This window comes from Crocodylus siamensis, chromosome 1 (assembly GCF_052110815.1).
Source record: "Crocodylus siamensis isolate JL-2025a chromosome 1, ASM5211081v1, whole genome shotgun sequence".
Classification (NCBI taxonomy): domain Eukaryota; kingdom Metazoa; phylum Chordata; order Crocodylia; family Crocodylidae; genus Crocodylus; species Crocodylus siamensis.
Window position 1 is genome coordinate 399392813 of NC_143395.1, and position 27239 is coordinate 399420051.

A 27239-nucleotide genomic window follows, 5' to 3' on the forward strand; every position below is an offset into this window, starting at 1 on the left:
CTGTTAAAACTACACTAGTGAAGTTAAAATGGTGCAATTTTATTTGTAGAAAAGGTCCTAGACTGTAGGTGAGTTACTTAAAGACACCTACTGTTAGTCCCAGCCTGAAAAATGAGTGTCAAATTCTTTTCTCAGTTACACTGAGGCAAATCCATTGGATTAAGTGCTGAGTTCTCTAACTCCTTCCCACACAAAGTTGCCCTAGTGCATTTTTAAATCTATTTAGATAAATTTGTGCATATTTCTAAATCAGTTTCAATGGGACTTCTGTCCAAGGTTGGTTTCTATCAATGATACTTGGGCCTTTGGAACTAAACTAATTCAGGCAAATCAATGTAATCTAGGTTTTAAATTGATTCAAGGGTCTCTGCACCAGTTTTACAATCAAATTTAAAACACCTTTAATTAAATCAGTAAAACTTTATGTGTAGACCAGGCCCCTGCCAAAACTTTTTATTGATTTATAATTCTTGTTGACTTCACAGGAACTATGTCAAAACCTTGGGGGTTGGCCTTGTAATATAATTCCTGATTTACACTGGCAAAACTGCAAACAGAATTTGCTCTTGAGAGTGCAACATTGAGTTTTGCCAACCTTCACTGCTGAAACCCGTAAGATTTTTAAGGTAGTCCTTTATCTGCAATAATGGTAACAGACATCCTATAAAAGCACAGAGGATGCCAAATCACTAGAACAATCACTGATAGGATTTCCTGTCATGTGGGAAGGAAAACCATATCTGCACAGGGACCCTTTGGAACAAATTAATCCATACGACTCACCCCATCTAGCCCCTCGTGCCCATATACATGATACTTAAAGCAAAGGGGAAAAGGAAAATATCATTATTCCATGTCTTGCTTCCATGATGTTAAACTCATCTCTGGAATTAAAAGTTTGCCATGCCGTCCCTTATCCATCTGATACAGAGGCTGCAATATACAGATCTGTGAGACAGAAGTGAAGCAGGCCAGTGGCCCTGACAATTTTTTCAGGTGACAGATGTCTCTACAGCTGAGTCTGAACCTGAGGAAGAAGCATGGCTTGAGAGGAGCTATCACTTCTAGAGTAGAGCTGTTGGCAGCATTGTATACTACACTGCTGAGCGTAGCAGCAGCAGGAAGTGTGGTTACATGAGAAAACAAGCAGATTTGAAACAATATGCACTCCAAGGAATTACACAAATTATACTCTAGTGACAGTGGGGCCATTGACTCAATTGTCACTATGAAGAAAACATCCCTTTTTATATACTTAGGCTGGTCTATCAGTTAGTCTCTGGTTAGTCTCTCAGCAACTTTTGCATTGCTGCTTGCTGCTTAGCCTTCATATTTTTTTCTGATACAGAGTGTCTCTCTGTCCTAATTTTTTCTTAAAATCTGTTTATTTGACTAGCATGTGTATCTCATGCAGATAAAGTACAGCTGCTGTTTCCTACACATAAAAGCATGTTAAGTGGTTGCCGAACTGCAAAAGACCTGACATGAACAGACAGTCTGGCAGTTCTGACTATTGAAGTGGATCTCGTACAGGCCATGCTGTGCAACAGTAAATATACAACTGAGACTTCATGGTCCTTGGGCCTTAGGAATCTTCCTCCACTTGCCTATCCCTTTTGCTCCGGCGTCTGGGGTTGGAGGGGGTACTAATCATCACATCAACTTAAAACCTATGCCTGCCTAAAATAACTAGGCACAAGCTTCTTGGCTAGGGACAGATATTACACATAAACCGGTTTAAGTGATCAGAAACTGGTTTAGACCTGTAACAGAACAGATGTTCAGTGCACATAAATCAGTTCGAAAATGGCTGAAACCAGTTTGAGATAAACCTGGTTGAATGTAGTATCAGACTTAACTGATTTGGGTCAAACCGGTTTATGCAATGTCTGTCCCAGACCCCTTGCTAGTTTAAGTTAAACCAGATACCCTCAGGACTTTCGCATGCTCTCTGGGCTGGGCTGCCTGCTCCATAGCAGAGCTGGTCCCTCCCCCCTGCTCCATGGCTGCAGCTCCTGCAGAGATTGCAGGTGTCTGCCTGGATTCCTCCTCCCCACTGCCTTGCACAGACACCTCTCAGCATTAACTAGCAGACCACATGCTGGCTACAGTCCATGCTGTGGCAGACAGGACAAAGGCAGAATCAACAGGTAGCTGATAATGTCCCTCTGTTGTTTTCTTAATGGGGTGATAAACATTGAGTTAGGGGTGATAAACACTGTGTTATCAATTCCCTGCTGGGCTGGTTAGAAGGTTGGAAGGGGGGAACCGCTCCCTAATCAAAGCATCTTGTTGGAGCCTGGCCACACCCCCCTCAGCTCAGCACTGTAGAAGGGAAGGGAGGGCTGCTCTAGTGCCCCCCAGCTTCTAGCCTGAGCCACTGCAAGCATGTGCTGGCACATCTGGGATATCTGTGTGATTACAAACTGATTCAGCCTAGCCAGGTTAGACTAACCTGCAAAATTTAAATCAATTCAGGCTTGGACTTTTTAAATGTCTGTCTGTAGCCCTTTACTTCAAGATATTTTTTCATGGCAGCATGTGCCTTCTGTTAATGTGCCTCATGCGTTTTTTTACTGTGCAACAGCTTATATAGGAAAAGCATTCTCTGTGTTCCCAGAAGTAATAACTGCTGACATAATGACAGTATTTGTTAGTCTGCTGATTTGGTTGGACGTTTTCTTTGTTTTTGCTGACTGGTCTAATATGGACAGGCTGGAATTTTAGCACAAAATGGCAAGGCCAGTAGTTCAGCCTCTAGCCTCAGATTCTGGCTGCATTAGTTCAGTTCCTAGCTCTGCTACAGATTCCTGGGACCTGTCAGCATTGTCTTTATACTGTCCCCAGGAGCACCATGACTAAGCATGACATTCATGCTCATTTCTGCTCTCCAGATGCTAATTCCTAGAAATGAGTAGATGTAGCCTCCTTAGAGCACTGTAAAGTGTGTACCACTTAACATGACCAAGACAGACAGCTTAAAATTGGTGCTGGACACAGTGTAAGGTCATTGTCAGGTGCTGGCACAAGTGAGGAACAGGGAGTAGGTGGATATGCTTCACACATGCCCTAGCATGGCTTTGGGCAAATTTTGGTGTTCCCATGCTTCAGCTCTTCTCTACCTCACAGAAGTGTTGTAAGGGTGGGTAAGTTCATTACAGACTGGAAGGTGCTTTGAAACTTTGTTAGCAGAGGCTGTGTAAATCCCTAAGATGGTTTCTAGAAAACGCAGCACTGCAAATCTGGATAGGAACCTATTAAAAAAGATAAGGCCCCAGATTCATAACTAAGGCCATTTCTTGTGTTCCTTGTTCCTGTATTGCTTATCTAGTATTTGCTTGGGACTCATGTCTTCTGAAGTATGTCTGTGGCTAGTGCTCATGAAAGGGTGGAAATGGCATCCTGGTAGTGTATGTCCTGTGACCAGTGGAACAGGCACAGCCTGGGCAGTGGAAGGGGCACCCAGCCTGAGTCCTGACCTGCAGGACCACAACCAGAAGAAAACCAGTCATTGCATTTCTATGCAGTTCTGTTATGAGTGAACAACAAGGGTGGCTTTTATGAAGTGGCCAAAGGCTTAGTACCAGTTCAGTAAGAACAACCAATTCAAAACCATCAAAACAGCCCAACCTGATCTGGTTGATGTCTTTCAGTGTCCATGGGAGACCCTCCATTGATTTCAGTGGCAGTCACAGCTGCACCTATAAACATGAGATGCTTGTTAGTCTATTAACAACCCTCTGAGCCACCAAGTGCTCCAACTGCTGATGTTTCTGTTGATGTTTCTGTAAAAGAAGTACTCTTCCATGATGGTGGTCATGGCCATTGTTTTCTTTTGTTGTACTCAAAGGCATCTTTATCATAACTTTTAAAAAAAAGAAGCAAACTTGTTAACAAATAGCAGGAAAATGGAAGACGCAAAGAATTTATGTAAATTTCCCACAAAATTTAAATGAAATCACAGCAAATTTTGATAAAAATTCTATAGACCCGTTTGGGTCTGGTTCTGAGTGAATTTTGCCAGTGCCATATGATAGGTGATTGCATCCTAGCTCTCCTTTCATGGTCTGTAAATAACAGAGCCAACTGTGAATTATATTAGGGGATTGTAAACACAAAGACGTGCTGCTGTTTCAATTAATGCAGAAAGAAATCTTGCTCATTACTTCCTTCTAAAAGAACAAGAACATGTGTTTTTGATCCACTGATAAGAAATCTAGTGATACTAAATTTTGCTGGAGGAACTTTTGTGTTTTTAATGCAACACATGAAACTTTTCTTCCATGAACGTGCATTCAATTCATATTCAATGTGTAATTCTTTCAGTCTGCAGAGACTTTTTTATGCTGTCGCCTAATATTTGTCATATGCTTTCAAATCAAGAAGCCAGATCAAGAAACTGAATAAGTGGATGTATGTTGGCACATTAACTATGAGCCACATGCCATTCCAATCTTTATCAATGAAATTATCATAGGTAAGTGTCACCTCTAAGTAAGATGAAACCAGTAGGTGTGGCAAGACCAGTGAGAGAGATAGGGAATGGCAGAAGGAAAGTTGTCTGTGAACTCAGTGAGGAAAACTCAATGAAGGTACAATGGAAGGAAGGAACAAGTAGATGCAAGTTGATGCACAAGGAGAGGAGAAAACCTCCTTGTAAAACTGTACAGGGAATTATAGAGAAAGTGGGCTGAAATGTAATTTTAGTCATCCTTCTGTAAACCCAGTGATTTCTGCTGGGGGACAATCTGAGCAGGTCTGTTGGGAAGAGTTGTACTTTATTTGGAAGAGAGAAGCTTGAGAAGGTTGCTTAGGAAAGGATAGACATATCTGTTTGGAAATAAGAGATACTGTAGCCATTGTTGGGTTAGAATTATTATGGGTCAGAATAACAGACTGTGACTACTATAAGGAATTCATTATCCATGTGGGACTGGCTAATCAGAAGTGGGGATATGAACAGGATATGCTTAATAATGAAAGATGGGCCTCCATCAAGAGCTCAGGTTCGATTCAGATTTGAATTTTTAAAAGCAATGGGATTTACAGCCAGCTTTTTTGGTCTTACCTAATGCAAGGACAGGAATGAATTGTAAACTCAAGTCTGGATCTGAATGACAGCTTCCAGGTTTTGGGTCTATGGCCTTGGTTCTGGCTCATCTCTGGTAATTATAATAAAAACTAAAATGAATGTTCGTAGAACCTCCAAAGGCTTAGAGTTGAGTTTTGTTTCAGATAAGTCTCCTCCAGCTTGAATGCTTGTCTGGAACAGATATGAACATCTGGTGGCTGTGCAAAAGGCATTTTCACTTATAGTACAAGCCATAAATATTAAGGGAAGGAACACAGCCCCTTTCAATGCAGTTGGCTCTTCCAGTTTTAGGCTTGTCCAGAATCCAGATGTGCAAAGAAAAGTGAATACGAGCAGAAAGTTGTCCAAACACTTCAGGACTGCAAAATAAGCTCAGTTCAGGGTCAGTTCTAAAAGTGGGCAAAGTTTTGGGGTAGGCATGCCTCATTTTATGTCCAATGTAGTATGTTCATTTCAGTAATGCATAAAATTGCATTCCTGGCTGCCAAGAACAGTTGATGGAGGGATCACACGATGTGTTTACTTAAGCAGTGATTACTGAGGTGCAAGGCGTTCCTTGTAGGTTGTTGCTGAAATGAAAGCTGAAGGCAGTTTCAGGCCATTCATTCCATACATTCACTTACCCTGGAGGAAAATACCTATGCTGAGGAAAATAAGTACAATTTAAAAAATAATTTTAAATGATTAATTCTGTGATAGTTTAAGCAGGACCCAGGCTGAGACATCCCAACTGAGATCTTAAAAATGGTTAGATTAAACCCTAGTTTTCTGTTAACAATGGATACCCTACATATATCACAAATTAGAACTTGTATAGTCTAGCTATTCTTACAATTCCTTTACTTTTATTACAAATTTAGTGCCTCTATACTCAATTATGTAACACTGCAAAATAAATAAATTGTAAATCAGGGGAATGACTGCAAAGAATAGTTGTCATTAGTAAGGTCTTCATATCTATCCAAATGCTTGTGTGACCTTCGTAACCACAGCTTCTAAATCATAGAATCATAGACAATTAGCATTGGAAGAGACCTCAGGAAGTCTTCAAGTCCAACCCTCTGCTAAAAACAAGACCATCCCAAACTAGATCATCCCAGCCAAGGCTTTGTCTAGCCGCATCTTAAAAACCTCCAAGGATGGAGATTCCACAACCTCTCTGGGTAACCTGTTCCAGTGCTTTGCTGCCTTCCTTGTGAGAGAGTTTTTTATAATATCCAACCTAAACTTCCTTTGCTATAACTTGAGACTGTTGCTCCTTGTTCTATCATCTGCCACCACTGAGAACAGGCTAGCTCCATCCTCTTTGTTACCACCCTTCAGGTAGTTGAAGGCTGCTGTTAAGTGCCTGCACTCAGCCTTCTCTTCTCCAGACAAAATAAGCCCAGGTTCTTCAGTCTCTCCTGATAAATCATGTGCCCTGGCTGGCTAACCATTTTGACTTATTCTGGACTCTCTCCAATTTGTCCATCCACATCCTTTCTGCAGTGGAGAGCCCAAAACTGAACACAGTACTACTCCAGGTGTGGCCTCACCAGTGCTGAATAGGTGAGAATAATCACTAGCAATAATAATAGTAATAATCAATCTGCTGGCAATGCTCCTACTAATGCAGCCCAAGATGCCATTAGCCTTCTTTGCAACAAAGGCACACTGTTGTCTCATATCCAGGTTATTGTCCACTGTAACCCGCTGGCCCTTTTTTACAGAGCTGCTGCTTAGACAGTCAGCTCCCAGCATGTACTGGCACATGGGATTGTTCTGTCCCAAGTGCACAATGTTGCACTTCTCCTTACTGAACTTCATGAGATTTCTTTTGCTCCAATCCTCCAATTTGTTGAGGTCTCTCTGTATCCTAGCCCTACCTTCCAATATATGTACTTACCCTCACCTTGGTATCATCTGCAGACTTGCTGAGGGTGCACTCTATGCCATCTTCCAAAATACTGATGAAGAAATTGAACAAAACTGGCCCCAGGACCAACCTCTGGGGAATTCCACTTGAGACTGGCTGCCAACTAGACATTGAGCCATTGATTACTTTGAGCCTGACAATCCAGGCAGTTTTCTACTCATCTTACAGTCCATTCATCCAACCCATACTTCCTTAGCTTGCTTGCAAAAATGTTGTGGGAGACCGTACCAAAAGCCTTGTTAAAGTTCAGGGATATCGTGTCCACTATTCTCCCCACATCCACAGAGCAAGTCATCTCATCATAGATGGCAATCAGGTTGGTCAAGCATGACTTGCCCTTGGTGAATCCATGCTGAGTGTTCCTAATAACCTTCTCCTATAAGTACTTAGAAATTGATTCCTTGAGGACCAGCTCCATGGTTTTTCCAGGGACTGAAGTGAGATTGACTGGTATGTAGTTCCCCAGACCCTCCTTCTTTCCTTTCTTAAAGATGGGCACTATATTTGCCCTTTTCCAATCATCCAGGACCTGTCCTGATGGCCACAAGCTTTCAAAGACAATGGCCACCAGCTCTTCAACAACATCTGCCAACTCCCTCAACACCCTTGGGTACATCATATCCAGTCCCATGGATTTGTACACATCCAACTTTTCTAAATAGTCTCTAACCTGTTCTTGCACCATTGTTAGCTGCTCACCTTCTCCCCAAACTGTGTTGCCAGGTGCATTAGCTTGGAAGCTGACTTTGCCTGTGAAGACTAAGGTGAAAAAGGCATTGAGCACTTCAGCCTTTTCTGCATCCTCTGTCACTAGGTTGCCACCCCCATTCAGTAAGGGACCTTCACTTTCCCTGATCTTCCTCTTATTGCTGACATACTTGTAGAAACCCTTCTTATTACCTTTCATGTCTCTTGCTAGCTGTAACTCCAATTGCACTCTGGCTTTCCTGATTTCATCCTTTCATGCCTGAACAATACTTTTATATTCCTCCCTAGTATGTTGTCTATATTTTCACTTCTTGTATGCTTCCTTTTTGTGTTTTAGCTCACTGAAGAGATCACTGCTAAGTCAAGCTGGTCTTCTGCCATACTTGCTAGTCTTCCTGCACACTGGGATAATTCATTCCTATGTCCTCAGTAAGGTTTCTTTAAAATACAGCTAGGTCTCCTGCACTTCTTTCCTGCTCAGACTGGCCTCTGAAGGGATCCTGCCCATCAGTTCCCTGAGTGAGTCGAAGTCTACTTTTCTGATGTCCAGGGTCTTTACTGTACTGCTCTCCTTCCCAAACAAAACTCTCTCTCTCCTGGATCCCCAGTGCAGGCTTCCAGTGTTAGGATTCATAACACTTTGAGGACCAACTGAAACTCCCTCAGCTCAGCTGGGATTTCTCCCAACTCTGTGTTCCCTTGGGGGCTAAACTCCCATATGCCCAAAGGATTTCTCCATTTGTTCACTGAACAGTCACTCTTCTAGTCTTTTCCTCATGCACCCAGGCAAGCCATGGGAGGTCATACAAGGATAAAATCTCTATGAAAATATGTAATTGTTACTAGACATAAGGCAAGCACAAGGTGCTCATGAATATGCAGCATGGTTCCCGGTTTTTGCAGGATCAATACAATATGCTGTGCACTGCAAATACTTTTCTCTGTGTAGCTTTTTACATAGCTCAGTTGTTCTCAACCTTTTTAGACTTAAGACACCCCTCAATAGACTCGGGGCACCACTTGTAGAATGCCAGTCCTTAGTTATTACTCATTTTGACTACAGAAAAATAATAGAGCAATTCTTCTGTTGCAAAGAACTCAGGAGGCCGGCAACAGGTCAAAATGTTTTTAACACTATGCATCCCCATGTGAAAACTCTGAATTTATCTCATGAATCATGTTTGCACACCTAATTGTGCTAACATTGTGTGGCACCCTATGGCACCCTTGAAAGGACCTCAAGACACCACTGGGAGTTGCAGCACACTGAGAATCACTGACATAGCTCTTCATAAGTTAACTCTCTGGTCACTGGGAACTGGAAGTGCTTTTGCACTTTACCTCAGACATTTATTCAGGACAACAAGGGGAACATTTTATTTGTTTGGCAATTACAGGTATAACCTAAAGCACCTATCCTCTTAAGGGAATGGAGCAGGAGCGAGGACAGCAGATATCTTACCTCGGTTTTACCTTGTGGGGGAAGGACAGGAAGCGGCCCTTTGTTCACTGCTGTCCACTCTGCACTGAGCTGGAGCATGCAATTCCTTACTCCAGCTCCCCTATGAACAACAGCATGTTCACTGTCTACCAACTTGGGACCTGAATTGTCATTACAGAAATCATGGATCTGCAGAGAGACTTCTCCTGGCATCCCATGCCTGTGGGAACATGAAATCCCTAGTGCAACTGCCAGGAGCAGAGCCCCAATGAAACTGGGTGGAGCAGTCAGTTTCTCAACCAGTGTAAACCTCACATTTGAACTCCAACAGTTTCAAAGGTGAGTTTGAAGCCATGAGTATTTGTATGGAACTGGAAGTCTGCCAGGCACTTTACAAGCAAGGCAAGCTGCAACTATGAAATGGAGTGGAAATCACACCTTTTCCAAAGTCCAAGAGTGCTGGGAATTATTCCAGTTCAGGACCATACTGTATGCCGGAGTAAGTCACAGATTCAGATGCCAGCTTCCCAAAGCTTGGGTCTGGATCTCTAAATAAAACACAGCTACAAGCTCTAATGAGAACAGAGGTACCGACTCATGAACGGACTTGCTTCAGACATGCTGCTGCCATGCTTGCAGCCACTGGGACCGCTCATGTAATGGAGGTATAACCTCATCACAGTCAGGGTGTTTAAAGCTTCCTGTGCATTTTCTCGTGCTGTGGTGTGTAAAGCATGAGTTGTCCTGTGCTAAGAGGCAGTTCTATGATTCATAGCAAAGTGGGGCTGGAAGCGGTCATCTAGTCCACCCCCAGCTACAGGCAGGATCATCCCTGACTAAACCATCCCAGCCACATATCTGCCCAACCTCCTCTTGAAAATGTTCATGGATGGAGCGTCCACAGTTTCTTTAGGTAGCTTGTTCCAATGCTTGGCCACCCTCATAATCAGAAAGTTCCTCTTAATCTCCTCTGCCACAGCTTGAAGTCATTGCTCCCAGTCCTGCCCCTGTGGCCATAGAAAAAAGACTATTTGCAGCCTCTTCATAATTTCTCTTCAAACACTTGAAGGCTATTATCAACACCCCCTCCTTCTCTTCTCCAAACTAAATAAGCCTAGCTCTTTCAGCCTGTCCTCATAAGTTATGCTTCCTAGGCATTTGTTTGTGTCACCCTTCACTGGATTCTTTCCAGTCTGTCCACATCTATCTTGAAGTGTGGAGCCCAGAACTGGAAACAGTGCTTCAGGGCAGGCCTCACCAGTGCTGAATAGAACAAAGAATCATCTCCCTTGGTTTGCAAGAGTCACTCCCATTAATACAACCCAAGATACTGTTGTTTTTTCTGCAACAAGAGCACACTGTTGGCTCACATTTAGTTTATGGTCTACTATATCCCTCAGGTCCTCTGCAGTACTGCAACCCAGCCAGTCATTTCCCATGCAATTATTCTGTCCCAAGCGCAGGACTTTGGATTTGTCTTTGTTGAATCTCACCTAATTGATTGCAGACCATTTCTCCAATCTATCTAAGTCATTCTGGATCCTAGCCCTGCCCTTTAGAGCAGCGGTGCTTAAGGTTTTTGCCCCACGGGCCACATGAATGGTACAGTGACATTCCACAGGCCAGATTGGGCCCTGTATTACTCCTGTGAGCTGCCTTTGCCTAGTCCTGCACATCAGGATCAGGTCCCTTGGCCCCACACCACCCCTGCCTGGCCCTACTGGACCAGGATTGGGCTCCAAGGCCCCATGCTGTCCCCACCCAGCCCAACACACAGGGATCAATCTAGCACATGGGCCATGGTTTGTGGAGCTCCACACAGACCCAGGGAAACCTGCAGGCTGGATGACATAATACCAGGGCCCAGATCTGGCCTGTAGGCTGGGAGTTGAGCACCCCTGCTAGAGCGTCTGTAACTCCAACCACCTTGGTGTTATCTGCAAATTTGGTAAGCTTGCATTAAATCCCATTGACCAAATAATAAATGAAGATGTTAAACAATACCAGATCCAGGACAAACCCCTTGATAACCTGTGCTGGAGAAGCAAGACATCTTTTCATTACTAGTATATTTGGCCATTGGCTCAGAGCACATTTCAAATTTTGCATGTGCTTTTCCACCAACTTTTTCCACAAATAGGCTGCAGACACACAATACCTTGCTCCTGTGAGACTTGAACATGCTTACATCTACTTGTAGCTTATATAGCCTAGGAGTTCAGAGAAAGCTGAGTGTTAGGTCTGGGCACCTGGATCCTGACTTTGCAGACGGTCATAGATTTGCTCAAACCATTCCTTAATCTAATCATAATGCTAAATTCAGAACCGGCATAAAAAAAGGAAACTGTCACTGATTGTCATTGGAAGTTGTGGTGGCTGCCAGAAGAGTTACATTTGGTCCACCGAAGTCTCAAAAACCATCCATTTACCATGATAGGAAAGCGATAAGTCATCATCATTGGCAATCCCTCACAGTCAAAACTTATTGTCTTCCATGAATGTCTTATCTGTGGGTCCAACAATGGCTGACAAGGTCTATCTGGGATCGACAGTCTCTGTTGCAACTCAGGCAAATGTTTCTGTGCAGGGTGGGTGGTTCCTGGTTTCATCTGCAACTTTCTGTTTCTTCCACTCCCTTTTTTCCATCTCCTGTTGTCATCCTAAGGTTTGAAAGTACTGAGATCCTTGCAGCAGATTCTTCCTCCATTTGTGGCAATCATGACCAATGGTCTCTCATGAATTGATATCAATGTTGCATTTTTTTAAAGTCGGTCTTAAGGACATCCTTGAATCATTTTCTCTGCCCTCCTCTTGAGCGTACACCTAGATTGACCTGGGAGAATAAAACTTGTTTTGGGAGTCTGGAGTCAGACATCCATGGCCAGCCCAGCAAAGTTGATGTTGAATGATCATTGCCTCATTGCTCATAGAGTTTGCTTGTGAGAAGGTGCTAATGTTGGTGCATCTGTCTACCCACTGGATTCAAAGGATCTTCTGCAGGCAGCACTGATAGTACCTTTCCAATGACTTGAGGTGCCCCCCTATATGTTGGTTATGTCTCAACTCTTGCTGGGATCCTATGATCCCTGCTGACTTCCTGCCCCTGGGGCAGGGGGCTGGACTCGATGATCCTCTGGGGTTCCTTCCAGCCCAAATGTCTATGAAATCTATGAAACTCCATACAATAAGGTGAGGATCATGACTGCATGATAAACCAGAACCTTGGTTTCAGATTTGATGTTGCAATCTTCAAACAATGTCGAAACGTAATTAATTAAACATGTTTTGAATACAGAGCTGAACAATTTTTTTAAGGTGAGATGATTTTTTCTATTGGGATATAACTGGTTTATAGAGGCTCATCTCACTTTTTTTCTAAAAGAATGGTGAATGTTAATTGGTTGCTCTTAAATATCTACAACCCATATGCATGTTATGAACAGAAATAGATGCATTACTCACCAAGTTGTGCTAGTGCTGAGATCATCATGATTCAGGGCTTTCTAGATCATAAATTTTGTTCAAGATCAAAGTGAACTGTAGTTTCTTAATTTGGGGAAAAGGAAAATGTAATGAAATGTGTCTAGCGCTACAGTAATGTGCTACCTTAACTTATAAAGTATAAGGGACCATTATTTTTTATAAAATACAGTGTTAGGTAAAAGGGAATTCCATAAGGGATAATGTCTTGTAATAATACAGGAGACTAAAACTGAATTACAACTCAAATCAATAAATGTTACATTATGCAAAGCAACACACAGGCTGTAAAGCTTAACAATACACATAGTCTGCCAAAGCTAGAACAAGGTTATTACCTCCTTTTAAAATAAAGTTTAATAGCTTCTGACACAAAATAAGTAATACTGTTAAATAACAGAGAATGGACCATAAAATACTGCTCTGTGTAATAGTTATTATCCGATGTGCTAATCTTCATAACACATTATATTCTCAAATAATCAAAATATCGTGCCAATAGCCCCTTCATTTTTATCCATTGCTCCATTACTTTCTCTCCTTCACAAGGTGTGTAGTAGGCTCTAACAACCCCCTCAGGACTGTCAGCACCACCACGCTAGTAATAGGAAGTATTTTTCTTACTTGTTCTTGTTGACCTCTGGTTAAATTAGATTTTTTTCTTCACATAAAATTTAGGTAATAAGAAATACCAGAAGTAACAATGTGTTGCTTCTGGTTTCATTACCAAGTCTACCAAATACTGGCCAACATTTTTTTAATCTAAGGACTACATGTTTTTCTTCCTGCTCTCATATCTGATTGATCAAATCTATCTAGCTATCTATAACTTCTTGCTCGCGTTTGCAAAACTGCATAATATGCTCATAAGAAGAATTATCTTGCTTTGTTCCATAATGAACAAAAAATCCTTGTCATTCTTTTGAATTAAACATTTTCAGCTTCTGCTAAATAACTAAGCATAACAATTCACTTCATATTTACCTTTAAAGGCATGGTGCCAAGTAATTTATATGCAATTTTATGCTATGCTTTTCTTTCAGTTTCCCAAATGTAATTAAATAGACATGTTTATGTGGGGGGTTTTTAATGTAAAAGAATTTCTTTACCTTTACATTTAAAATCTTATCAGAAGTACAGTGCTGGAAATACTTTCAGCTTCCCAAATATAATTAAATAGCCATGTTTATGTGGGGTTTTTATAAATGTAAAAGAATTTCTTTACCTTTACATTTAAAATGTTATCAGGTGTACAGTGCTGGAAATACAAATATAACAGCTGTAGGCTCCCAGACCATCAAAAACCAGGCAAAAGGGTAAAACTTGTATTTCATACATAGAAAAAGTATATTTAGGCTTCGATGGCTTATATTAAAACAAGCTTGTTTCATTGTTTCTTTGTGTTCCCCAGCCTGCCTCTGTTTGTCTGTTGTCTAGTTTTCTATTTAAATTGTAGGTTTGTTAGTTCTGTTCTGTTAGTAAATGGTTTTGCACAGAGCTGTCCAACTGACAACCTGTGGGTCGCATGCAGCCTATGAACATTTAAATGCCAGTCCCTGGGTGCCCACCTGGCTGCTGTTTCCCCCATTGCTCCAGCTGCAAAAGCATCCAGGGGGCTTCTCACACTGGCTTCTCCTTCCCCATCACAGTGGGTGGGGAGGTGGAGCCTGCAGTGCTGGGGGTGCTGGAGAGGCATGGTGCAGCTGAGGAGCCCATGGACAGCAGCTTAGGGTAGGGAGGGGTACCTGGGTATATGTTGCAGCAGAGGTGGGGGGTGCCCAGGCACTCCGTGCAGGGGGAGGGTGCAATGCAGCATGGGAAGCCCATGCTCAGTGCTGCAGCAGGGGATTTCATAGATTTCATAGACATTAGGGCTGGAAGGGACCTCGGGAGATCATCGAGTCCAGCCCCCTGCCCAAAGGGCAGGAAGTCAGCTGGGGTCATAGGATCCCAGCAAGATAAGCATCCAATTTACTCTTGAAGGTGTTCAATGTAGGTGCTTGAACCACCTCCGCTGCCAGACTGTTCCAGACCTTGGGGGCTGGGACAGTAAAGAAATTCTTCCTTATGTCCAGCCTGAAACGGTCTTGCAGGAGTTTGTGACCGTTCGACCTCGTCATCCCTTGGGGCGCTCTGGTGAACAAACGTTCCCCCAGATCCTGGTGGTCACCTTTGATAAATTTATAGGTGGCCATCAGATCACCCCTGAGCCTACGCTTTTCCAGGCTAAAGAGTCCCATGGCTCTCAGCCTGTCATCGTAAGATCTGTTTTCCTGACCTCTGATCATGCGCGTGGCTCTCCTCTGGACTCTCTCAAGCTTCTCCACATCCTTTTTGAATTGTGGAGCCCAAAACTGGACGCAGTACTCCAGCTGCGGCCTCACCAAGGCCGAGTACAAGGGGAGAATGACGTCCCGGGATTTGCTCAAGAAGCATCTACGGATGCAAGCCAGCGTTTTGGTCGCTTTACTAGCCGCAGCATCGCATTGCAGGCTCATGTTCATCTTGTGGTCAATGATGACCCCCAAGTCTCTTTCTTCTGTAGTGCTAACCAACGTAGCACTGCCGAGCCTATAAGGGTGCTGCAGGTTTTTCCTCCCAAGGTGGAGAACCTTGCATTTTTGAGTGTTAAACACCATCAGGTTCTCATCTGCCCATTTGCTGAGCTTGTCCAGGTCAGCCTGGATCACCCGCCTATCCTCTGGCGTGGATGCTTTGCCCCAAAGTTTGGTGTCATCGGTGAACTTGGCCAGTCCACTCCTAACTCCAATGTCCACATCGTTAATGAAGATGTTGAACAGTATGGGTCCCAGGACAGAGCCTTGAGGGACCCCACTGGTCACAGGGCACCACGATGAGTGACTGCCATCAATCACAACCCTCTGGGTCCGACCACGAAGCCAATTTCCCAGCCAGCAGATCGTGGTGGAGCCAAGGCCACAACTGGGCAGTTTGGCCAAGAGGTGATCATGGGATACCAGATCAAAAGCTTTTTTGAAGTCAAGATATATGACATCAACCTCTTCTCCCTTGTCCAGGTGATAGGTCACCTGGTCGTAGAAGGAAATGAGATTGGTCAAACAAGACCTACCCGCAACAAACCCATGCTGGCTATCCCTTAGGATGTTAGCCTGGGCCAGTCCATCAAGGATGGCCTCCTTAATAAACTTTTCTAGGATCTTCCCCAGGATCCACTCTCCTCCCTTTTTTGAAGATCGGCACCACATTGGCCTTCTTCCAGTCTTCGGGCACTACACCAGAGCGCCAGGAGTTTTCAAAGATCCGTGCCAGGGGCTGGGTTATGACGCTCGCCAGCTCCTTGAGTACCCTGGGGTGCAGGTTGTCAGGGCCAGCTGACTTGAAGGTATCCAGCTTCTCAAGGTGTTCCTTCACGAGGTCAGCATTTATGGAGGGTAGGGGATCCCCCTCACCCAGATTTCCCTGTCCCATAGCAGGCATGGGCATCCCATGTGACTGATGAAAGACTGACGCAAAGTACCTATTTAATAGGTTGGCTTTTTCCTGGGCGTCAGTTGTCAGTTGCCCCATCTGGTTTAGCAGGGGTCCAACATTGCCCTTGCTTTTCCTCCGGCTCCCCACATATCTGAAAAAGGACTTTTTGTTGTCCTTGATGCCTGAAGCTAGTTGGGATGGGTGTAGGGCAGTGGTTTTCAACCTGTGGTCCATGGACCCTGGCGGTTTGCAGACTATGTCTAAAAGGTCTACCTCCATTCAATATTTTAGGGGTCCACAAAGGAAAAAAGGTTGAAAACCACTGGTGTAAGGCATGCAGTGCAGCTGGGGTGGTGGTGCAGACTTTGGCCCCAGGGGCCATGGGCAACCCCCACCCCTGCTAGTGTGGCCCCTGGATGTTTAGATGTTGGGGAGCCCTGGCCTCATTCAAAAGTGCCCAGGTTAATGACTGGGGCTCTGTGGAGAATGCAGCAGGCTGAGTTCCTGTGTGGGGCTCCAGTAGAGGGTAGGCTGGCCATTAAGCGAAAAGGAAACATCTATGGGTGACTGAGGAGCCACCTGACTAGATGGGGTGATGCTTAGAGGTGTATAAGACCAGTCTTGGAGCAAGGAGGGTAGTCTGGCTCTGCAGGCTGTGGAGGAAGGAGGTCCTAGGAGAGAGAAGTTTCAGGCAACCTGCCCATGGAAACCCAAGCCCCCAGGGAAACTGCATAGAGACAGCTTAATATGGCTTGGAGTGGGGGTATTGACCCTGAGAAGGAATCAATTTTAGTTGGGAAGTGGTTGGCATATATTTGTATTATGGTTATGTTTAACACCAGACACCCAGGTTGTGGCTACAGGTGAGGATTGGAGGCCATATACTGGGGTGCCTTGGGCACTCAGGGTTACGAGCCCTGTGAAAGGGAGAGTGAAAGAGAGATGGAGCAGGCTAGAGCCAAGAGGACCAGAGCCTGTGCCTCGAGAACAAGAGACGTGGGGCAGGGCCACAGTCTGCACCTCAAGACCAAGACCGTGCCAGACCAGAGCAAAGACGCCTGAGCCTGTTCTGTAAGAAGGCAAGACCAGGGCTGGGGCCCCAAAGCTGAGGTCTGGGGCAGTGGACCTGACCTGAGGGGGCACAGCCAGGGAAGGGAGCCAAAGCCAGGAAGGCTGAAGCCCCAACAAAGGTTTGAGACCCAAGGGGGCCAAGTGTTGCAGTGGGCCAAGAAGGCCCCTCTGAAGTGATACTGAGTAACATCTGCAAGGCATGGGCATGGCCGTAGGTAGAACAGAGGCCACAATTATCATCCCTAAGGTGGCTTGTGCCTAAGGCACAGATAGGGCCAGGAGAGCCATGACTTAGTGCCAGATGGGCATGACTAGTACCAGCCAGGGATGTGGACAGTAGAAAGCAGAGGGACTGAGGCTTTGGGACCTTGAGGCAACCTTCCTAAGTACTACAAGATGTATCAAAGCATGGGAAGCAAAGTGGAAAAAGGAGGGCTACCCTGAGGAGCTGGAGTGGGGCAGGAGTCATTTGGCCACCTGGGGGCATCATGGCCACTCCTGAGGCTATTCATCAGAGAGCACTTTCCCCTGTAATATTCTGCATGACAGATATGCACAGAATAGTGCCTGCATCCAGCAGCAAACAGAATCCTAGTAGTTTCACAGCTCTACCCACCCCTAGACTTGTTGGAAACAACGGGCCTGTTGTAAGACTGGTGTGTGTGTCAGGACAAGGCCCGCAGGGTGAGTCTGAAAAGTCTAACATCACCGCTCTCACTGAGCAGAATGAACGTGTTATCTAGCAACAGCAATGACACTAATAGGTTAAATCATTTTAAAATTATACCTCAATAAGTTAAGATGTTTAAAATAAAAACCCTTCCTGTTTTCCTAACCACTGTACGTGTAATTTTCATCTTGACAGTTTCCTGTTAATCAACAGAAAACTGACCCCATGATATTTTTCTTTTACCCTTATTAGTTGATTTCTTGCCTCCTGCATGCCTGCTTGTAATGGCATGACCCAGTGATTCTTTGCAGATTTTGTGTGATTAAAATGGCAGCGGTTCACTTTCGCTCACAAAAAATGATTCCTTCCTGCTGTAGATTTCCGCTATAAATCCACAGATGCAATTGCACACAATCTGATTTCAGACTCCAAGGCCAGCATTCATCCTTGTCCAACCATTCATCTTGACTGAACAGATCAGATTATACACAAGGGAATAGTCTCCAAATGCAAGGTTATGTAGCTTTAAATTAAATCTAAGTGAGGGACAGTAATGTATATAATATCACTTCAATGTCTTTATTATTAAGGGAGGAGAAGGAAGGCATTCAACCAGCTCTTCATTTATACTCACCTCACCGGCTGCTGACATGCAGCGATGCTATCCATACTTTTGTCGTTGCAGTCAAGGAGCTACACAATGCTGTCTCTCTTCAGTTAAGGAAGCAGCACAAGCATTGGAGGAAGGGGTGATACAGACTCTGGTAGGCCCCAGCTTTGCAGGTCGGTTTAGCAGCTTTGGGTCTGAGTTATTAATAGTGGGGAAAGCTGAGTGGCTGCTGCCTTTGCTCCTTTATCTGCTGCCAGGACTGGTTATTCCTGTTTGTGGAATAAAAAAAGTCACAGCTTCTTGGCCAAAATCCAGATGACCCTTTCCATCCTCAGTGGCCCCTGTCTATCACAAAGAAGGTTTAAAATCTTTTATATTTTCAAAAGCATTTAGTATGACACATCATGTTCCTGTAACTCCTTTTAACCCAAGCAGGCAACACAGGTTGTTTCCTTTTTGGAGAGAAATTGATGGTAGAATCAGGAATGTTTTTGATGCAGCCCTTTTTATAGACAATTTAAAGGACTTGCTTCCCTGAGCACAATAGAGAGTTCCTTAGCTCAGGGGTCCAAGCTTCTTTCTAGGCAGCACTCTGTCCAAAAGTGCTTTTGTTTAGCTTTTTCCCAGGATTTACAAATCTTTCTCTGACTGAATCTTATCCTGTCTCTATACTTCTGTAGTATCCTTGCCTCTTTTCTCTTCTATTACACAGCTCCATCAAACAATACCCAACATTCATAGAGTCACAGATTGTAGAGTTGGAAGGGACCATAATGGATCATCATGTCCGACCCCCTGGCAGGAAAGAGGACTGCGGTCAGATGACCCCAGCCAGGTGACTATCAAGCCTCCTTTTGAAGACCTCCAAGTTAGGTGATAGTACCACCTCTCTTGGAAGCCCATTTCACACTCTGGCCACCCTTACTGTAAAAAATTTCTTCCTAATATCTAACCTGAATCTACTCTGCACTAGTTTGACCCATTATTCGTAGTTACTCCCTGGGGTGCTCTGGTACATGGAGCATCACCAATTCCCTGTTGTCCTCCCTTGATGAACTTATAGACGGCTATGAGGGTTCCCCTTAGACGTCTCTTGTGAAGGCTGAAGAGATCCAGATCTTTCAACCTCCCCTCGTAGGGTCTTTCACGGAGACCACTAATCATGTGAGTGGCCCTCCTCTGGATCCTCTCCAGATTCTCCGTGTAGCTTTGAAATGTGGCGCCCAAAAGTGGACACAGTGCTCCAGCTGCGGCCTGACCAATGCCGCATCGTGGGGGAGCATCACCTCCCTTGATCTGTTGGTCATGCATCTGCTCATATGCAACAAGGTGTGATTGGCCCTGTTGAGGGCCTCGTTGCACTGCCGGCTCATGTTCATCTTGGAGTCAGCTATGACTCCAAGATCTCTCTCAGCCTCTGAGCTGCTGAGGAGGTCATCCCCCAGCCTATAGGTGTGCTGGGGATTCCTCCTTCCTAGGTGCAGTACCTTACATTTATCTTTGTTGAATTGCATCCTATTTTGTTCTGCCCATTGATCCAACCTGTCCAGCTCAGCTGTATCTGCTCCCTGTCTTCCAGTGTTAACTTTGCCCCATAACTTGGTATCATCTGCAAACTTGGAGAGGGTACTTTCCACAGCCTCATCCAAATCGCTGATGAAGGTATTAAGTAACACCGGTCCAAGGACTGAACCCTGCAGGACCCCACTGCTCACCGCCTTCCAGGCCGAGAACGACCTGGCCACCACCACTCTGGGTGCAGCCCCTAAGCCAGTTGGCCACCCACCTGACTATGTAATCGTCCACTCCACAGCCTGCTAGCTTCCCTATGAGAATAAGATGCGAAACTGTGTCGAAGGCCTTCCTCAAATCCAGTGGATGACATCAGCCTCAGTTTCTGTGTCAAGGCAGTGTGTGACCTGGTCATAAAAGGCTATAAGTTTTGTCAGGCAGGATCTACCTGTGATGAACCTGTGCTGGTTTCCTTTCAGCGTCGTTTCCCCTGCTGGGCCTTCACAAATGCACACTTCGATGATTTTTTCCAGTATTTTCCCAGGGATAGAGGTAAGACTGACTGGCCAAAAGTTACCTGGCTCATCCCTTCTCCTCTTCTTAAAAATGAACACCACATTGGCCCTTTTCCAGTCCTCAGGGAACTGGCTGGAGCACCATGAGTGCTCAAACAGCTGTGCCAGCAGCTCAGCTACAACACTGGCCAATTCCTTCAGCACCCGTGGATGGAGGTCGTCCGGGCTGGCTGACTTGTACCTATCCAGCCCTTCCAAGTGCTCCTTAACTAAGTCAGCACTAACCTTTGACAGACTGGTGCCTTTTGGACAGCTGTCTATGCTCAAGGTGGGGGAATTGTCTTGGTCAGTACTTAGGAATACTGAAGCAAAGAAGTCATTGAAGAGCTCTGCCTTTTTCCCTGTGTCAACCACCAACTGTCCTGATTTGTCCTGCAGGGGCCCTGTGCTACTTTGATGCAGAACCTGTGCATCAAAGCTTTAGAAGGGCACAGAGTCATCCCAGGGAGCTGGGCAATAAGGCAAATAGCAGTGGTACCAATTCCAGTCTCTTATTAAAGTAATCTTAAGTATTTAAATCAATTCTACATGGTCCTAGTAGGGTGGATTTACAAATCTTCTTTGGCAATCCCCCACAGTCAAGGATGATTGTCTTCTGTGATTTTTTTATCTGTGTGTTTGAAGATGGCTGATGAGACCTTTCCAGGATTGAGAGAACTCATTGAATTGGTTTATAAGTTCGTTCTTAATGGCAAAACCAGCTCAGTGATGTTGGCATGCTCCTTTCTGTTTACCCTTCCAGAAGAAGGTATAGCTGCCTTCATGTTCTTTAAACTTCCCAACTCCCACTCACCAGGTCTCACTCAGTGCAGCTCCATCGAAGTTGCATCGCCCGAGTTCTCAAGCTGTGATTGCAGTGTGGTGCTCTGGGCATTCATTATTAGGGTTGTCCATGAAGGTCTTGATGCTCCAAATCCCAAATAATGATTGTGTGTCTTCACTAGTATTTTTGACTGCAGTGATCGTGATCCCAGTCAGGAACAAATACATTGTATTAAACAGAGTATGTTTAGGGCACCTATTCTAGCCCCTCCCCATGTGGGGTGAGCAAACCAAATCCTGAAGAGGGATGTTTGGTCACAGTTTATAGCTGCTGAATCACACTCTTGTCTCATCCAAGTGCTAGACAACCTTGTAATTGCCATCTCCATGCCAGTTCATGACTAGGAGCTTCCAGACTTCAAAATCCTGCTCCTATCACCATTAGCTTGTCACCAAAGGGCTTGAAGAATGGAAGACACCTGTGCATGACTGCTTTTACTGTAGAGAAATCTGCTGCACATCAGCTTCCACATGGCTCTTGACAGAATAGGACCTTGATCCGTTGACAAAGAGATGAAGACAACTGGGGATCTCATTCTGCTGCAGCCTTTATCTGCCTTTGCAGGGAAAGATGCAACTATTCATAACTGGTACAAGTAATCCCTCCAAAAACAGCCTTTTTATAAGTGCTTCATAAACATTTTGAGTCTGACTTGCACTGGGCTTAATCCCTACCTAAGCAAAGAGGAACATTGGGCTGATCACAGAGAACTGATAACAGCTGATAGGATCTCAGTTGTCTGGCCTTAGCATAATATCAAAACTGAAAAAGGAGTGGAAGGTATCTTTGACTTCTGTGACTGATGTAAGATCTCACTGGGACCATCTTCTGCATATGAATTGTGTGTACTGGAGCCCCATGTCTAGCTAATGTGATTCTGAAGCAGGGTATCCCACTCTTCCCATTCAGTCCCAGTGGAGCTAAAAGGAAGGCTCACTGGATACCTTCTGTCACACCCCCGGGCAGATCCAGGATCACAGCGAGAGGGGGTGGCCTCAGATCCATCAGCAATCTGGAGTATGACCGGCGAAGAGCTCACTATGCAAATACCACAACAGCCAAAAGGTGTGTTGCTGTATCCTCCTCTTCACAATCCTGGATGTCAGTGAGCTCTTTGTAGCCGAGGAAAGGGTAATGAGGGAAGGGTAAAGCAAACAGCAGTAATGAACTGACAAACTCAGAGCTTATTATGGCCCATGTGGTGCTCCAGCAGGAGCTGCACTGATATGCCGGCAAACTCAGAAAGGTCACTGCAAATGTGGCACACAGCCAGCTCCCCTGATCCTTGCTGTGGCCTGGCCTTCCTACATACCTCAAGTTCTGCCAGCAGCACTGTGAGCACACACGCACTTGCAGTCCCCCTGAGCCAGCAGAGCCCCTTCTTGCCAGCAAAGCAACACCAGCTCTGAGCGCAGAAGGCTTCCACTGCTGCCTGGCAGCCGGCATGTACAGTGACACCCATGTCTTCTGGTGGCCATGGTACCTTCAGCAGTTGTGTCTTTCCAGGGCACCTTTTGAATGCTGCAGGTGATAAAGGGGAGCCACGTGGTTCTGTGGTTTCCATGTGGTAGCTGATGTCTGCCTCCAGATCTTCTGGTGCTCGAAGCAGCCTGGTATAGATCAGGCTTTACACTCAGGTCACTTTCCTTTGTTTTCACAGTGTAAAGGGTGAGTATACATGTGATTTTATATCCACTTGAAGACCTCTTTACCCTGCCAGAGGAACATGTTTAAAAGAAAGGTGCCCATGTTTAAATGAAAATCAGGTTCCACGTGTTTCTTTATAAAACTCCTGGGGACATTGCTACCCCTGGCTGGGCACTAGTCCCTCGACAGAAGGCTTTCTACTGCTTCCATCTGTTATCCCTGTATAAATCTACACTAATGTTTGACTACAATAAAGTTACTTCAGATTTGTCCTGGTGTACATACATGTCATTGGGCACATCTACATGTGCAATTAATGTGCCTGAATTTTTCTGTGAAGAAAACTCAGGCTGGACATGTCTACATGTGCACCCCCGTTGGGAGCAAATTTGCTCCCAACAGGAGTGGTCTAGTCCAGGGCTGCTCCTGCCCCCCTGCCCTGCTCTACCTCCCTATAGCAGCCAGGGGTAGCTCCAGACTCCCCAGGGTGCCAGCCCCAGGCTGGCAAGGAGCACAGGAGTCAGGCCTGGGCTCTGGGGAGCAGAAGGGAGCTGTTTGGGAGTGGAGCACAGCTCCCAGCTACATGGAGCTCACGATTGCAGCCCGGATCAGCAGCACTGGTTTGGGGCGATGCCCAATGCCCAAGCATGGGGGGAAGCAGCACTGTGACCAGGTGAGGGGGGCAGGGAGATGTGAGGGGCACATCACCCTGCAGCACCAGAGACCAGCAGGGAGATGCAAGGGGTAAACAGTGCCAGGACCAGAATGTGGGGGAGATGCAGGAGGGAAGCAGCACTGGTCCCCCAGTCCTAGCGCTGCTCCTGCCCCCCCTGTGTCTCTCCCCTGGTGTCAGTGCGGCTTCCCCACTTATGTCTTCCCCTGGTCCCAGTGCTTCTCAGCTCCCAGCTCCCCCCAAACATGGGCAGGGAGTGGGAGCCGACTAGGGTGTGTGCTGTGTGGGCACTGGCAGAACTGAGGAGATGGAGGAGCTCTCTGTCCCCTCATCCCTGTCGCTGCCTGTGCAGCACATGCCCCAGTCGGCCCATGCCTGGGGGAGCTAGAAGCTGAGCAGCAGAGGAGCCAGACAGCTCCCCCCGCTCCACCTCCTAGCTGTCTAGGTCAGCATCTACACGTGCGCTACTGTTCAGTAGCTAATGTGTCGTTAATCTAGAATATGTCTCACCAGCTATAGTCCCCAAGCTTGGGACCACAGGAGGACTGGGAACAAGGTTTTGTTCCTAGAGTGATGCCTCTCTGCCCAGCCAAGTCCCATCAATCTCTAATTGTTTTCTCCTTTTGTTACACTTCAAAAGTACCAAGTAGGCAATGAAACTGCAGAATTTGAGAACCCCGATTCCAGTTCACCCTAAGTTAGATGACTGAAGCTAAAGCAGAGAAAAATCTCTCTCCTTCATGCTCAGTTGAACCTAGAATCTGCAAGCTTCAGTGAAGAAGAAAGGCTGTGGTCAGTGACAGGCACATTTCAGAAAGCTAGCTAAAATATGTGGGCCACCATTAAACCCACCTTCATCCACAACTTTGCCTTTCTCCTGGGGATCTATGCAGGTAGGAGGAATTCCCTAAGGCCGCATCTCACAAGATGCTGCTGGTGCAGTCGTTACTTTAGTCCAGGGGCAGGCAATTGTTTTGGGCAGAGGGCCGCTTACCCAGTTTTGGCAGGCTGTTGAGGGCTGCATGGGTAGCCCCACCCCCCCTTGACAGGTGCCCCACCCCCTGGTCACCATCTTAGGACCAATGCCCCAGGGCCAGCACCAGCGGGGCCCAAAGTGGGGCACAGGCTGGCAGGGGTCTGTGGAGCTGGGCTAGGCTGCACCAGCAGGGAGAGGGGAGCTGGCCCAGCTCCATAGAGCCCCTGCCAGCTAGGATCCCGCGCTCCTGCCACCCTGTTCTGGGCTCCACCAGCACTGGCACTGGTGCAGGCTCCATGCTCCCGCTGGCTCCCTGCCCATTCACCCCCAGTGTCCCCAGTCCCGTGGTACAGGTGGGGGGCAGCACACAGCCCCAACCCCCTGCTTGCTGTTAGGGAAGAAGATGGTGCTGAGCATGGGGAAAAGCAGCCCCTCACCTGCCCCATGGCCGGCACTCCCTGCAGCAGGCGCTCACAGCCCACGTGGAGCTGTCTGGAGCAGGCACAGGCATTTTTGACAGGAACCAAGGGTAGATGAATATTAATTTTCTAAATTTTTTAGGGGCCCTGCGGGCCAGATAGAATGGCCTCAAGGGCTGGATCCAGCCCACGGACCATATTTTGCCCACCCCTGCTTTAGTCACTTAGTACTAGTTTATACAAGTACTAAATGACTGCACAGTAACCACAGTTACTATGCAGTAGTGTTGCCGAATGGCTTTTTCATGACGCTGACTGTGCAGTAGCTTGTTAGTACTTCACAGTAGCATGGCACCACACTTCCTGCTACATGACACTATTGCACACTAGTATAAGCCACTGTGCAGCCAGCGTCTCATGTAGACATGGCCTAAGAAAATGAAACATGGGCTGGGTGCTGCCTAAATGTCTTGAATCAGCTTCTGGATGTTGTTGTGTGTAGGCTTAGCATCATAGGGTATATTCTCCCAAACTCTCCTATGAGGGAGTGGCTCAACTCCAGTCATTCCAGCAAAAGACTGGGAGTCACTTGAGATCAAAACACCTAGAATAACTGAAGACCTTTTCACTATGAACCTAGCTCTCACAGGAAAACTTGAGCTCCAAATGGACCATTTAAAGATAGATTATCTGATTGGACTGAGGGACTGAAAACGATGTCAGTATTGGCTGCTATACAAGACTAGGTGTTAACAATACATCTCTTTCTTTTAGGCACAGGTGGCTTGTGAGTGGCTTGTGGAAGAAGAGAGGATGCTACCCAGTTGCTCACTACCTGCTGAGAGCACTGACCTGCAGGCCTGACAAGTCTGGAAGAAAGGAGGGAAAGGAGTAAGTCTGAGTAAGTCTGTAGTAAATCTGAGTTTAGCACCTCAGGCCTGTCTGGTTCTGAGAACTTTAGGCTGTTCCTGATTTGCCTCTAGTGAGGCTGCAACAAGGCTAGTGGGATAGATCTACTTCAGAGGGAGGTTGATACAGAAGCCAGAGCCACGCTCTAGCAGGGTTGTGGTGTTGCTCTAACAGCAATTTTTTCTTAGTCTTCAATACCCCCTTCAGTGTAAGGCTTACCTAAAATGAGGTATGAAAAACTGCTTAAAGGACACAATATTGAATGCTCACAACCTGAGCTCTTCTGCTGTTGGAGGTGGAACCAGACAGAGGAGTGCACATCTCAAGATGGGTTATGCAGTATCCCATCATTTCTTTGTTTAGTTTAGCCTGTTCTGGCTCAAACACATCACATTAAATGTGATGTTTTCTATAAGAGAAAATGGGCTGAATATAGATGGGCAGGGAATATGATGGATGAGGAAGACTTAGAAAATGAGAAAAGGAAATAAAAAAGGGAAGAGAAAGGCGAGGAGAGGAGAGGAGAGGAGAGGGACGTGACTCAGTGTCATGGCTTCCCTCCCCTTCCCTGCAACACCAGCTCAAGTCAGGGCCAGACCAAGGGTAATTGGTGCCCTAGGTGAACTGTGTAGCTTGATGCCTCACCACTTCCAATATAGAGGAAAATAAGAAGTCTAGAATGAACTTTTACATGTACTTATTTAATATTCAAAATGAACAATAAAAACAATTTTTTTATTGATTGTTCCACACTTTTCATTAAACCTAACGCAATTATACTGCAAAAAAACTACTAGAATTTATTATAATACATGTACAATTAAAAGAAAATCCTCATGAGCACTACTGTAAAAAATGAGAACTTTACTTTTCGTGCTTTCAGTTTCACAAATTCAGAAACGAGCTCGTTCCAGTTTTGGAAATTTTCCAAATGTTCGCTACTTTTTTCATGAGACGAGAGAATTGCAGCTATGTTTTTCCTGTCCTTTGAACCATTTTCAGTAAATGATGATGCACCAGTAGCTTTACTGCTAAACAGCTTGCAGCAGAAACAAAACACTGAGCCGTTCGATACTGAATATTGTAGCCATTGTCAGTGTGTTTCTTCCCCATTGGTGAGTTTTCTCTTGTAATGATGTGCAGAGAATTTTCTTTTATTTCCATCTTTAGGGAAGTGCAATTCCTGAACTTGTTCAGGTCCATGTTCCACCAGTATTTGTCGCACGCAGCCATCACATCTAGGCCATGTAACAGGGTCACTGTAC

At 45.5% G+C, this 27239-nt stretch overlaps 1 long non-coding RNA gene across 1 annotated transcript in view; it reads left to right on the top strand.

The window, feature by feature from the left end:
• Positions 1-25969, top strand: part of LOC149875281 (uncharacterized) — a 62855-nt gene extending 36886 nt beyond the window's left edge. Inside the window, exon 3 of the long non-coding RNA XR_016440020.1 lies at positions 25840-25969. This is a non-coding gene — a long non-coding RNA (uncharacterized LOC149875281). The remainder of the gene's footprint in view (positions 1-25839) is intronic.
• Positions 25970-27239: the final 1270 nt, after the last annotated feature.